This window comes from Sturnira hondurensis, unplaced genomic scaffold, assembly GCF_014824575.4.
Source record: "Sturnira hondurensis isolate 20B ecotype Veracruz unplaced genomic scaffold, ASM1482457v3 Scaffold0021143, whole genome shotgun sequence".
Taxonomy (NCBI): domain Eukaryota; kingdom Metazoa; phylum Chordata; class Mammalia; order Chiroptera; family Phyllostomidae; genus Sturnira; species Sturnira hondurensis.
Genome location: NW_028093774.1, coordinates 2,015,079 through 2,030,153, shown reverse-complemented (window position 1 = coordinate 2,030,153; position 15,075 = coordinate 2,015,079). Strand labels below are relative to the sequence as shown.

Sequence of the window (15,075 nt, the reverse complement as noted above, 5' to 3'; positions counted from 1 at the left end):
TCCCCAGCCCCAAGGACTGAGGCACGAGGGGAAGCCACTGGAGTTGCTTTTCTTCCTTTGAGCCTGGGGATCCTTCGTGCTCGCGGCTCGCTGTCTGCTCAGCCTCATTCTGGTGCGCAGGACACTCGCTGAGGCGGTGCGCCCGCCCACACTCCCTCGCAGGGGCTCACTGGGCCAGGCTGCGGAGGGACGCAGGGCACCCCCCCCCACCCCCCAGGGCCTCCTCCCCTGCCCCTCCAGCTTTCCACCCAGACTTCTCCGGTAATGCCCACATCAGCGAGAGACCGTTATGGACCAGCCTAGAGGGATTCGTTTCTCCTGGTGTCCTTCTCATCCTTGAGATAAAATGCCCTCTGTGCTCTCATGCTACACGAGTTCTCCACCATCCCTACGAAGTTTCCTCAATAGGAGGTCAGAGCACCCAGAGGCCAACAGTACTCACCGTGCCTCTTTCAGTTTCTGTAACTCTTTTTTGAAATTCTTCTTTATCTTAGAGGGAGAGAAATATCAGTTGGTTATTCCACCTATTTGGGCATTTATTGTTGATTCCTGTATGGGAATCGAACCCATGACCTTGGTGCATCAGAACGATGCTCCAACTAACTGAGCTACGGGGCGGATCGGGCTTTGCAGACTCTGGAGAGGCTGCCCCTCCCAGGGCTCCCAGTTCCTGGGGGCAGTGAATGCCTAGCCTGGGAGGGTGCCTTTCATATGCAAACCAAAAAGGGTCCGGAGCCCAGGGGCACCACAATACAAATGTTTATTTCTTCACATTGCAAAGAATAAACTTCAGTGTGTACACACTTTTAAAAACCCACTGGGGGTCATTAGGAGTCGAAGACCCCAGGGTAGAATGCAGAATGGGACAGAAGAATCAAATTGGACGAGAAATGGGACGATCTCACCGAAGGGCATGGGACAGTGAGGCGCTGACGGGAGAAAATGAATGGGGACGGGAAGACTAAATAAAGGCCAAGCTGTTGCCGGGAGAGACCTGGTTCTTCCTGCCAACGCGTGTAAAGAATTACCGAGCAGCAAACCCAGGAGCATGTAATCAGTTCACTAGTGGCCCATCCCATGGAAGAGAACAGGACTGGGTAGAGGCGGGGGTAAAAGGCAAAAGCAAGAGCGGCTGAAGACCAGGGTGGCCAGCCCCTGGGCAGCCTGAGGCCAGGACGCCACAGGCCCAACGGCCTGACAGCCAAGAGCGCCAACCCTGAGTCTGAGAGAGACAGAGAGAGAGAGAGAGGGAGAGAGGGAGAGAGGGAGAGAGAGGGAGGGAGGGAGAGAGAGGGAGGGAGGGGACCTTCTTTCCCAGGACTTATGTGGTTGGTGGGATGGGAGAAAAGACGTTACATATTAATTAATGGGTAAGTGCGGTGTCAGCTTTCCAGGGGAAAGTGACATGTGACCGGAGGCAGTTAATTAATATTGGGGCACTTTCCAAAGTTATTGACGGGCTCTTTCTGTGAGCATCAGGGACTCCCTCGGAAAACAGACAGTGACCAGAGGTAGACAATTGACCAAAGTTGTTTTATGGGCTTCTTTCAGCACCAGGGACCCTCTCCCGCATTCAGGCCCTGGGATGAAAGCACAATTTCAAGGCTTTCTTTCCCAGACAGTGGAAACACTACATAAAATTTCCAGGACATCCCTTCTTTCTTGCTAACATGATGTTTCTTGTGGTGTTGGAACACCCGGCAATATTATCAGACCAGGCTTGGGACTGCTGAGTTTGGGTGTGAGTCCTGTCTCCTTCCTCCTCCCTGCCTCGGTTTACTATTTATTCTACCTAATTGGTAAAAGGTGTTTCCTGGCAACCAGGAGCCAGACGCCGGCCAGTAACAGTATTGCCGTCTCACAGTTCCTCCTACACTGTCTCCTGCCTCCAAGTGATTGTCTTCTCACTGGTACAACTGCCCCTCTCGGGGACACGAGCCAACAATTCTAGCCCCACCGTACATGTACACTGGAATGAAACCGCCAGGTAAATCACTAGCAAACTGTGGGAGCCAGGTGTCTCATGGGGGAGGGAGGGTACAGATAAGTAAGGGACAGGCTGGAATTTTCCATGTGGTAGTGGACTAGAGTTGGAAACATCAATACAAACTCCTAGTTAGCTTCCCATAGTTGCATATAGTTATGTGCAGAAATAGTCACACACAGGGGCTTGCACACATACACGCATGTCTTTGCTCTGTCAGCTGAGAGCCCCCAGAGACAAGGACACCCTGGTAGCCGAGATCACACATGACCTTGGTTTCTAATACCCTTCTTCAGGAAAAGGACCCAGGGCCCCTTGGGGAAACAGCAGACTCCAGGGCGGAGGCGGGGCACACACAGCAGGGGCCTGGGGCATGGTGTGTGTCAGAAAGTGAAGAAGTGCCACGCACACACATAACACACACACCAACGATGGCAGGTCGGGGGGGACACTGAGCAGAGGGAACGAGCACCCCGTGGCCAAAGCTGGACCAACCTGAGCAACAAGATAGATAAAGCTGCGTTGAGCCATAGCCCAGAGTGTAAAATAAACTTCCACGCTCGAACACCGACACCAAAAAACGACAGAGTAAATGACTCAATGGGGAAGAGGAGATGTCTCTTCCACGAAGATTCCCAAATAACCGCTGCAGCTCCTTCCCCTGGGTGAGCCGGCACCTGCTCCACAGTCCTCACGTGCAGGCTGCCGAGTGACATCCCTGTGACAGCCCACGGTGGAAGCCAGGGGACGGTAACTATGGTGGACAAAGCTGACAAACTCTACCCCAGCCAGGGGACCAAGGGCAGCATCAACACAGGTAAGTCGTGCTGGGTGCCTGCCCTTGATAGGGTGTGGTGGAAACGGCCCTTTACCTCTGCGGTCTTCCTTCCAGAATCTACCTGGCCAGCGTGGCTCAGTGAGTTGAGCACTGGCCTATGAACCAAAGGGTCTCTGGTTGGATTCCCGGTCAGTGCCCAGGCCTGGGTTGTGGGCCAGCTTCCCCAGTAGGGGGCACACAAGAGGCAACCACACTCTGCAAGAGAGGGAGAGAATTGATATTTCTCTCCCTTTCTGCTTCCCTTCTCTAAAAATAAATAAATAAAAAGTATTCAAAAACATACAAGAGTAAGTTCCCATTTCCATGAAGTTCAAGAACAGGCAAAACTAACCGATGCATCAGAGGTCAGAACAGCATTTTCCTGGGGGGAAGGGAGTGGAAGGAATCCTGCCGGGAGCCGGCAGTGAGGGGTCTGCATGTGGACCTGGGCAGGGCTTCCACGAGTGTAGACAATGTAAAACTGCATCAAGCTGTTTTCTTCCGATGTGTGCAGTTAATAAATGTCACACACTAATTAAAAAGTGAGCCCTGGCCCTGGCTGGTGTATCTCAGTGGATTGAGTGCGGGCCTGAGAACCACACGATCGCGGTTCGATTCCCAGTCAGGGCACATGCTTGGGTTGCAGGCCAGTTCCCAGCAGGGGCCAGTTCCCAGCAGGGGATGCACGAGAAGCAACCATACATTGATGTTTCTCTTCCTCTCTCCTTCCCTTCCCCTCTAAAGATAAATAAATAAAATATTTTTAAAAAAGAATTCAAGAAAATGAAGAACCTCCAGGACATCTTTAAATGTTCCAACATCTGAATTATAGGGGTACCAGAAGGGGAAGGGGAAGCTCAACAAGTGGAAAACTTATTTGAACAAATAATAAAGGAGAACTTCCCCAGTCTGGCAAAGGAAATAGACTTCCAGGAAGTCCAGGAAGCTCAGAGAGTCCCAAAGAAGTTGGACCCAAGAAGGAACACACCAAGGCACATCATCATTACATTAGACAAGATTAAAATGAAGGAGAGAATTCTAGAAGCAGCAAGGGATAAGGGGACAGTCACCTACAAAGGAGTGCCCATCAGACTGTCAGCGGATTTCTCAAAAGAGAACTTACAGGCAAGAAGGGGTTGGAAAGAAGTATTCAGAGTCATGAAATCCAAAGACCTACATCCAAGATTGGTCTATCCAGCAAAGCTATCATTTAGAATGGAAGGGCACATAAAGTGCTTCTCAGATAAAGTCAAGTTCAAGGAGTTCATCATGACCAAGCCCTTATTATATGAAATGTTAAAGGGACTTATCTAATAAATAGAAGATAAAAAATATGAACGGTGAAAGGACAGCAAACACACAGTTATTAACAACCACACCTAAAACAAAAGCAAACTAAGAAGACAATTAGATCAGGAGCAAAACCATAGAAATGGAGATCACATGGAGGGTTAGCAACAGGGGAGTGAGAGGAGGAGAAAGGGGGAGAAGGTACAGAGAATAAGTAGCATAGATGGTAGGCAGAAAATAGACAGGGGGAGGGCAGGAATACTATGGGCAATACAGAATCTAAAGAACTTGTGACACGTGGACATGAACAAAAGGGGGGGAATGGTGGGGGAGGGGTGTGCAGGGTGGAGGGGAGTGAAGGGGGGAATGGGACAATTGTAATGGCATAATCAATAAAATATATTTTAAAAAAGAAAAAAATAAATTTCTAAGCATCCAAATGAAGAGAAAAGTCCCAAAAGCTTCCAAGAGGAGATGAAATAAATTAGCTGTGAAAGAACAAGAGTGAGCCTGGCCACAGACTCTGCCCCCACAATGCCCTGTGCCCAGCCCTCTCCGACACCTCTCCCATTGCATCCACCCCGATGGGAGAGGTGAAGCCTGCTCTGTACCCCCTGGAGACCCTACGGCCACACCCCACAATCACCTCCACCTGTCGCTGTATCCCCAAGTCTCTTCTCCTCGATGCCTTCCCCACCTCTCCCCAAAGCCTATCTGCCAAAGCCCAAATGCCACCTACCCCCTGCAGCTTCCCCAACCTGTCCGCCTGAGCTACCAGCTCGCCTCCCTTCCACCCCTGCCCTAGACACCGGACTCTCCATCTGCGGTCTCCACCTCCCCAAGAGGCAGCACTGCCCGCAACACAGACAAATGGAACTGGGACCAAGGCTCTGCCTCTCACAGGCCAGGTGGCCTTGGGCAAGTCACTTCACCCCTGAGCCTCAGTTTGCTCATCTGTAAAGGGGGGGTTGTACCCTACTTTCTAGGACAGTTGTGAGCAGGGGCATGTGTGGGAAGCGCCGCAACGCACCACCTGGCAGGTAGTAAGTAGGCCCTTGACCTCCGGCAGTGGTCTACCAGGGGCTCCGGCTGCTGAGGCAGGAAGTGCATGTGAGACCTGCAGAGTCATCCGCCGCCTGGGGACGCTCACTCATCTTCCCAGGACGCCGAGAGCCAGGCCCTAAGATTGAATTCATGACACCGCTCTGACTAAATCAATTTCAAACATGGCTTAAGGACAAAACTGAAAACCAGTTGGAGAAGTCCGCCCTGTCTCTGTGAAGGGCATTCCGGCTGCACAGCACACTCAAACAGAGCCGGTCACCGCAGCCATTTGGAGCATGGGGCATGGTGCCAGCCCCATGGGCAGAAGCCAAGTCCAAGCCCAAAGTCAGGCCCTCATCCAGATCATGTCAGTTCCATGCCTGGGTCAAAAGCAGCAGGGCCAGCCCTTCTGCAAGCTTGGCGCTGAAGGGAACAGGCTCAGTGTCTGGCCCGGACCTGTCTGGCTTGCGTGCATTGCACCAGGGTGTCCCTGTCCACAGAACTGAGGTTTCCAAATCAAACCTCTGGAATGTTCTTGGTCTCCAGCCCAGGCCCAGGTGACAGTGTGCCGCCAGGCCCAGGGGCAGCCCAGGTTGGCACACTACAGACTCAGTGCCCTCCTGTCCTGTCAGAACTCACTTCGGCAGGGTCGCCTCCTGGACCCAGCAGCCTGGAGAGACACATTCTGACTTGGATCTTGTTCGGAGTGTGAGGCCCCCAAGCACCTTTGCTGTGAGTACCACCTGATGCAAACACCTTCGGAGCAGGGCCCTAGAGCTGGGCCCTGGACAGGGGGGCTGAGGGCCAAAATGCGGCAGGGAAGCAGTGAGCGAGGTGCTCAGCTCCCCCAACCCAACACACACACCGGGCACAGTGACACCAGGTCAGCCCCCCAGGGGCTCTGTTGGGGTTAGCGTCACCCCCACAACTGGGGCATATCGGCTCTGAAAAGGAGAACTCCCCAGACCTCAGCAGAGTGCGTGGGGCGGGGCGGGGGGTAATAGTGGAATCACGGGCAGCGTGATGGCTCCCGTGTGCTTGGACACACCGAAGACCTGGGTGTGGGAAGGCCCTCTCCTCAGGAGTCTCTTGGGCTGTTTTCAGCTCCATGTGACTGCGTTTTCAGGAAATAGTCAGCGCTTATGGCCCACACAAATCAGCAAGTCCCAAAGGTCTCAGACGTCCCTCAGAAGGTCAAGGGTCTGCCCCGGTCCAGCTGCTGGCCCCTGCCTTCTGTCCCTGGCTTTGCCCTCACACCCAGGGCATCCCCCTGAACCCCACCCCACGCCCAGGGCACCCGCACAGTGGGTGCGTGTCCTCAGACAGAAGAGGTGAGACACAGGCACCTCACACCCAGCAGCTTCAGCTGGGCCTTACCCGCAGCGCGGGCGATGGGATGGGAACGAGAAACGCTTGTGGGTGGTGGGACAGGACAAGGGCCAGAGAAGGAGGTGAGGTTTCTTACAGCAAAACCTGTAAAAATGTAATGTGCTGAGATTCATTTCAAGAGACGTGTCTGCGTAAATACGCCCACACCACGGAATACTGTGACCCACCTCTTTCTGTAATCCACGTGTGTCCCTGCGTGTGTCTGTGTCTGTGCCTTAGTCCGTGCACGTCTGCAAGCGTGACACCTGGGTGTGGCCCTGTGCCGGTGGCGAGGGAGCAAATGCTGGAGAAAGCGCCAAGGATACCCCCAGACGGTAAACCGGGATTACCTCCGGGAGGCGGGGCTTTGGATGGAGGGCAGTTATTTTAATATTTCTGCTGTTTGAGTTTTACAAGCGTGGGTCATTTAGAAGAAGAAGAGATCTCTAATTTAATGCTTTTAAAGGCAGTGGACTTTGGGCCGGCGTTCCTGGGGTTCGCGCTCCTCCAAGCCCGGCCCGCGCCACCTGCCGGCCGGGAGGTTCCCCAGCACCCCCGGAGCCCGGCCCTCCGACCTCGCCCCAACTCCGGCCATGGAGGCAGCCCGGGCCCTGCTTGTGAACCCGCCACCCCGTCCCCACGCTGGGAGTCTCCGGGGACAGGGATCTGCCTGCAGCGGGTGGGAACCGGACGCGGGCGGACAGCCACGCTCTGCAGGCGCAGCCCGAGCGGAGGCCGCAGGGGCGTGGGGGGTGGGGTGCAGGGATAATCGCAAATCCAACGTCTCAGCAGCGGGCAAAAGGAAAGGCGGAGAAATTCTCTTTTGAAATTCTTACTTGAAGCTTTTTCTACGGGCCCTTCAGTCCCCTGTCGGGGGCGGGGGGAAGGGACGCAACTGGCCCCTCCCTGGGCGGCGAGGTAGGCTCCATGAAAGCGCGCGGCTCCAGCCACGCCCCCGCTTGGGGGTAGGGGAAGACGGACGCTCAGTACCACTAAGGGTTATTGGCCTAGTGACCAGGCCCGTGTGCCACAGCCGGAGTCGGGGCAGAGGGGAGTATTGAAGGTGTGGGTTCTGGCTTAGAGGGCGAGAAAGAAGGAGCTGAGGAAGGAGAGGGAAGTAATTCAATTCACCTGGAAGGACAAGCCGGTCAAAGGCCCGGCAGTGGGAAGGAGCGGGCTTGCAGAGCCAGGGGCTGGGGCAGGGGCAGGGGCAGGGAAGGACCCTCGCTGTCGGCTGGAGAGCCACTGTAATGGCGGGTGGGGAGTGGAGGCGTGGATGAGAAGCCGCCACAGGAGAGGACCATTAAAGGTCCGGCAAAAGGAATCCTCCTTGAACAGTTCTTAGGCCCCTGCTTCTGGGTCAGTTCCCCAAGAACTAGGTCAGTGACACACTTCGCCTCGCAAAAAGCAAAGGAAAATGGGGGACTCCAATGGACACCTTGAAAGAGACAAGTGCCTCTAGCCAGTTGGTCACTGGTTGAGCTGGAGGAGGTGGCCGAGACTCTGGTCAGCCCCGCCAGAGGAAGGAGGTGGATCCCCTGGAGGGTGGGGTCGGGGAGAGGCCCATCCCAGGAGAGGAGGACAGAGAGCCAGACTGAAACAGTAGTTCCCCCTTATCCTCGGTTTTGCTCTCTGTGTTTCAATCACCTGTGGGTCAACCACATTCCAAAAATATTAGATGAAAAATTCCAGAAATAAACAAGTTGTGAATTTTAAATTGCACACAGTTCCAAATTGCCTGAGAAATCTCACACCATCCCTCTCTGTGCCGTCTGGGACATGAGTCACCCCCTTATCCAGTGTCTCCGCTGTGTACCTGCTGCCCACTCCTTGGTCCCTTAGGGATGTCTCATCTTCGTTATCAGATCAACCTTTCGGGCGTCACAGTGCAGATGTCAAGATAACCCTTATTTTACTGAATAATGGCCCACAAGTACAAGTGCCCAAGGGCCTGCCTCGAACCACCCACCTGCCTCCCCAGCCCTGATGTTCCCAAGCCATTCACTGACTCACTGTACCCCAGCCCCATTCACCCATCTGCCACAGGGACGGATTTACCCAGGGCCAGCGCAGGGTCACACCGAGGTTGGAAGGGAGGACCTGACCCTGCCCCAAACAGAGTCTCAGAGTTCACCAGCTCCACCCCAGAACAGGGTCTTGGGCCGGCTCCATCCCAGCCTCTCTTCCCCAGTGCCCCTCTCATCAGTGCCGACCCCTCAGTGCCCTTGATCGTGCTCACACTGCCGTGCTTTTGCTCAGCAGGTTTCTCTGCCAGGAGTGCCCTCGCTCAAACCTAGCAAACGGCTGGCTTACCCTGTAAGGCCACCAGCTTGGTGACAACTTCCCAGACCCCTCCCCTGATCTTGGCTGTCCTCGGCCTGGGCAGTTTGGCTTGTGTCCGGGCCCTCAGCACCAATGTGGGGCGCCCTGCAGGCACGTCATGGTGCAGGCTGAGTCCACTCCCCAGCCACTCGCTGAATAAAGACTCGGTCTGCACTTGGACCTCGGTTTCCCGAATGTGGGAGGGGTGCTGGGAGGAGCAGGCGCAGCCTGGCCCTCAGGGAGGGACCTCAGGGTCAATGGGAACCCATCCCCTGGGAGTCTCTGGGGTGGGACACCAGCCAGGGAGCAGGACCAAAGACACCTCCTCCCCCTGAGACCAAGCCCAGGGGCTGCGAGCTTGTCCCACCTCCTGGGTGTCCACCCAGACTGCAGAGGGGGGTGTCCATTTGACAGGTGGAGATGCTGGGGCGACACAAGGCTGTCCACGGAGCAGACTCGGCCTGGCAGGGGCAGGGCGGGGCCAAGGGCAGGGCCCAGGGGACCCAAGGGAGGCCTTCGGCCACCAGCCTGAGTCTCTGCAAACAGCCACAGCACACTGTAGACGTCACTGACCTGTAAAATGACCTCCTTGGCATTCTCCGCTGCCCTGATTTGTACCTCCAGTGTCTTTCTCAACAATGAAGTCAACTCAGGTGACATTCTAGTATTTAAAAAAAAGGCTGAATGGGTCAAGTTCCCTCCACCAAGACTCACTGTTAACTAATCACTTGCCATGTGCCAGGCCCCAGGGGAAAGGGGTACAACTGTTGTTGCCATTCTTTCAACAACACATAGGCAACTAACACATAATGATGTTGAGTGAAAGAAGCCAGACCCGAAAGAGCACATACTGCAGGATTCCATTTCTACAGCCCTGCCTGGTGTGGCTCAGTGCATTGAGCACTGGCCTGTGAACCAAAGAGTTGCTGATTCAATTCCCAGTCAATGCACAAGCCTGGGTGAGGGCCAGGTCCCTGGTAGGGGGCGCTCGAGAGGTAACCACACATTGATGTTTCTCTCCCCCTTTTCCTCTCTCTAAAAATAATATATAGTGCTCACTTCGGCAGCGCAGACTAAAATTGGAACGATACAGAGAAGATTCGCATGGCCCCTGCGCAAGGATGACACGCAAATTCGTGAAGCACTCCATATTTTTATGAAATCCAAAGACCTACATCCAAGATTGCTTTATCCAGCAAAGCTTTCATTTAGAATGGAAGGGCAGATAAAGTGCTTCTCAGATAAGGTCAAGTTCAAGGAGTTCATCATCACCAAGCCCTTATTATATGAAATGTTAAAGGGACTTACCTAAGAAAAAGAAGATGAAAAATATGAACAGTGAAAGGACAGCAAACTCACAGTTATTAACAACCACACCTAAAACAGAAGCAAACCAAGAGGACAGCTAGATCAGGAGTGGAACCATAGAAATGAAGAACACATGGAGGGTTAGAAACGGGGGTGGGAGGAGGAGAAGGGGGGAGAAGTTACAGAGAATAACATAGACAGTAGTCGAAAATAGATAGGGGGAGGGCAAGAATAGCAGGGGAAATATAGAATTTAAAGAACTTGAGACACATGGTCATAAACTAAAGGGGGGGGATGGTGGGGGAGGGGTGTGCAGGGTGGAGGGCAATGAAGGGGGGAATAGAACAACAACTGTAATGGTATAATCAGTAAAATATATTTAAAAAATAAACAAAAATAAAATATATATATATTACAAAAAACAGGCAAAATTAATGGTGGTAAAAATCAAAATAGTAGTCCCCTGTGGGGGCTGAAAAGTGCTCGCACTTGGTCCGCCTGGAGACACAGTGCAGGTGTAAGGAAAAATTCACCCTCTGTGTCACATAAAGAGTTTGCCCTTTAATGTAAATAAGAATTACAGCTAATGTAATGATAAAATACCACCATGATATTGGCTAATGATAGTTCCTCATGTTCAAGTCCCTTCCACACTGGCGGGCAGGGCTGGCCCCACCTCTGTGTCTGCAGTGTCAAGCACAGGGCGGCCACGTGGAAGGTGCCCAGACTCCAGGAGGCAGGCAGCTCTCCCATCCACCCTCACCACTTCGAACAGTCATCCACAGCCCATTTCACAGCCTTGTCTGACTGCGAAGCTCTTCCCAGGAAGTTCTGTGGTCACCCCCAGGAGGTGAGCAGTGACATGAGTCAGAGGAGCCAGAGGAGGGAGGGACTGATGCTTCCAGCAGGAGGTGACATTTAGGCTGAGTCTCAGAGAATGGTGGGCTTTAGGCCACTGGAAACCGGAGGGAGACGGCAGCCTGGGTGGGAGAAACAGCAGAGGCAAAGATGTGGGCAGAGCCAAGCGAGTGGCGTGGTGTGGTGCGGACCAGGGTGCCCTGCAGGGCTGGTGCCTAGGAGCTGGAGGAAGCTCAGCAGGGTGGGTGCGCCTGGCACTGCCATGGGCTGGAACCAGGCAATGCTGGGTTCTTCTGGAACTGCAGGGTCCTCAGAAACTTCTAGAACATAGTGTCAGACCTGATTTGCTTGGAGCTGGTGTCAGCCACACCCAGATTCATGCAAGAGGCTGGAGGAAGAAATGGATCCTGGAGGCTGGATCTGACGCCATTCACCTAGGCCCAGAGCCTCGTGCAGCCTAGAATCCAGGGTGACATAGCTGGAGCCCCTTCACCCAGGCGGCTCCTCCTGAGACACTCAGGGCTGTGGCCACTGGCAAAGACACTGGACTCCTCCCACAAGTGGCCCTAAGGAGGACAAGGGCCATGTTGGGCAGCCCATGCAGAGACACGGGGCTCGGAGGGGAGAAAATCACGATGCCCTTTGCCTTCCACCTAGAAGGCAGCCACACCCGCCGTCCACCCTCTGCAGGGCCTGTGTCCCAGGGCGACCTGGTTTCCATTCGAAGAGCTGTTACTGCACCAGTGGAGCCCCTTAGACCCCGGGGGGCGTCTTAGACACAATCAATGTAGTTATACTTTCATTTACAATGAAGTATTTGTATTTATCCTGATGTGTATTTCTCTTTAAAATGTTACCGTGATAAGGATGGGGGAGGGAAGGAAGGAGGAAGAAAAAACAATAGCGTCATCATTATTCACAGTTGGAAGTTAATAGATACTCTTTAGAAGAAAGGATGAAGTGTGTTATGTGAAATTATAAAGGTAACCACAAGCACACAGATACAAAATCCAACGACCCGAAGAAATGCTTGTACCCGAATTCAGCAAGTATTTTTATGACCTATGGAAGCAGAAAGTATTCAGTAAGTCGACTTCGTGGAGACCAAGGTGGGTCTGTCACATTGGCCCACGCAGACAAGCTAACACCTCCGTAAAGGGACGTGCCTGTCAGATGGCACACGTTCAACTCCAAGCTGGAGGCACAAGACACTGTCCACACAAGATTCAGAAAGAATGGCGATGAAAGGGCCATGGGAGAGGTTTCAGGCAAAAGCCAACAGAAAGCAGGGTGAGGTTCAAGGCAAAACATTAGATGAGGCCAAGAGGAGCATTTTATAATGATAATGAAAGTCACAAGGAAGATACCACGTGTCTCTACTCCGTACCAAACAGCAGGCGTTAATGTTGATGCCTTGAGAAATAGAGCGAAAACATAAAATGGAGTCATTCTGGTCAAGTTGCTAAATTACTAAAAGCGAGTGGGTTGAGACGTGAGGAAATGATCCTACTCGTGTTCTGACTAGTGTGGGAACTTAAACTTTTGAACTTTCTGGGCCGGCGTCAGTGCCTGGATGTACATACATCACATGGGCAGCTCCCTCGACGCCTGCTGAAGGACTCCCACAACCACACCACCTGCCATCCACCCTGCAGGCTGTCTGACGTCGGACTGGTGGCCCTCCTGGCCCCACTGCAGTGCTAAGAGAGCAGGAGTGATAATTCTCAAAAATGCACTGTTTGCCCTGGCCGGTGTAGCTCAGTGGATTGAGCTCGGGCCTGCGAACCACACAATCGCAGTTCGATTCCCAGTCAGGGCACATGCCTGGGTTGCAGGCCAGTCCCCAGCAGGGGACTCACAAGAGGCAACCATACATTGATATTTCTCTCCTTCCCTTTCTCTCTAAGATAAATAAATAAAATCTTTTAAAAAATACTTACATTAATAAAGTTGAATGAAAAATTAATGAACTAAGTATCTAACTTAAGATAGAGGTAAAGAGCAATAAAAAACCAGATAGAGCCCTGGCTGGTGTGACTCAGTGGATTGAGCGCAGTCCTGTGAAACCAAAGGGTCGCCAATTTGATTCCTGGTCAGGGCACATGCCTGGGTTGCAGGCCAGGTCCCCAGTGGGGAGCATGCAGGAGGCAACCACACATTAATGTTTTTTTCCCTGTCTTTCTCCCTCCCTTTCCCTCTCTAAAAATAAATTTAAATATTTTTTAAAACCCAATAGAAACAGGAGAGAAATAAAAATAAAAGTGTAAAATGATGATGTAGAAACAGTAAAACTAATCTGAATGAAATAAACCCAGTAGAAATAATTTTTTAAAAAATGAAAGTAGCTACATCTATAGTTGATTGAGTCAAGAAAATAAAGGAATAAAACACACACACACTAAAAAAAGAAAGGATAAAAAGGGTAGACTTCTCACAGCATGTCTTGGATACAGTGGTTTATGTGATATTTGGTCTACATCCACAGTTCCTGGCTCACAGATCCTCAAATCCTTGGAATTTCCTAAGTGTTGGGAATAGTAAAGATGCCTTTTGTTACATTAATGAGGTGGCTTTTGGGCCCCACCAAACGGTGATGGCTGGTTGCCAGGTGAACCAAGAAAGTGATTAGAGATTTGGGACTTTCATTCCCATCCCAGGACCTCCAGGGAGGGAAGAGAGGCTGAAATTTTTCTAAAAGATTTTATTCATTTATTTCTAGAGAGGAGGAAAAGAGGGAGAAAGAGAGGAAGAGAAACATCAGTGTGTGGTTGCCTCTCAAGCGCCCCCTACTGGAGACCTGGCCTGCAACCCAGGCATGTACCCTGACTGGGAACTGAACCAGGATAATTGGTTGGAAGCATGGTGCTCAATCCACTGAGCCACAGAGGGACTGAAATTAAGTTCGATTGCAAATAGCCAGTAACGTAGTCAATCACAAGGATGCAGTGAAGCTCCCATAAAGCCCCCCCCCACAAAAGGGCAGTTCCTTGGCCCATTTTTGGAGCTCTCCCTCAGTGCCACCAGGTGCAAGTCCCAAGCTCCATGAGGATAGAGACTCCTTCATTCCAGACCCTGCCCAAAGTGTCTCTTCCCCGGGCTGTTGATTCCTATCATTTAACATCCTTTGTAATAAAACAGTACTCGAGTAAATAACCAGGTTTTCTTGAGTTCTGAGCCGTCCTAGCAAAGGTCGCGGGAACCTCTGATTTATAGCTGGTGGGTGAGAAGCACAGGTAAAACCTGGCCTCTCAAGTGGAGGGCAGTCCTGTGGGGACTGAACCCCTCGCCTGTGGAATCTTGTCTCCGCCTGGATTGGTCAGAACCGAGTTGAAGTGTCCCACCCCCTGCTGCTGTTCGCTGGCTTGGTTTGGGGACACGCCCCAACCCCAATTAGAGCCGGAAACCCTTTTCAATCCACTTTGGTGTCTTTAGAGCTGACCTAGAAGGGGAGAGGGGCCATAAGGAGGCAAATCACTTTCGAGCCCTTTTGGCAAAGCCCGAGCCCTTTGGGGGAGGGGTGAGTGGCCGCCGCCATGGGACCTGCTGTCCCCTGAGAGAGCCTCTTTTCCAGAAGTTTTAGTCATGAGCCCTCATCTACACTGGCACAGGGTGGGGTTTGTGGAGGCCGGGTAGACTGCTGGCTTCTCCACCCCCACATCTTACAAGGCGCTGCGGGCTTGGGCAAGGGGTCGCCCCTTCTGCATCTCCTCCCAGTTACTGAGGGTGACGGGAGGGCCAAATTTGCCTTGACATAGCTCCCAACAGGCCTAGGGCCTTGGCTGGGGCGGGGTCCTGTTCTCTGGGACTAAGGTTCAGCTGCATCCCAGCTGAGACAGCCTGGGGCACTGGGAGCAGGGCGGGCTCGGGAGGGGGCGGGTGCTGCAGGGAAGACTTCCTAGAGGCGGTGTGCAGCTGGGACTTAGAGGTTGAGAACTCCCCGAGGCGGCGGCAGTGTGGGGGAGAAAGGACTTGTAACTCCCTTGGCCCCGCAGCGCCCCTGACCCTCAGAGGTCGGGCACTGAAGTTCTGCTGAGCAGGGGGTGGCGGTGACCACGTGCCAGACCACACAATAAATTGATCACCG

General features: G+C 52.8%; 1 non-coding gene across 1 annotated transcript; it reads left to right on the top strand.

The window, feature by feature from the left end:
- Window positions 1–9,878: 9,878 nt before the first annotated feature.
- Window positions 9,879–9,981, top strand: LOC118977036 (U6 spliceosomal RNA). Its single transcript, XR_005064433.1, has one exon. It is a non-coding gene; the product is annotated as a U6 spliceosomal RNA (small nuclear RNA).
- Window positions 9,982–15,075: the final 5,094 nt, after the last annotated feature.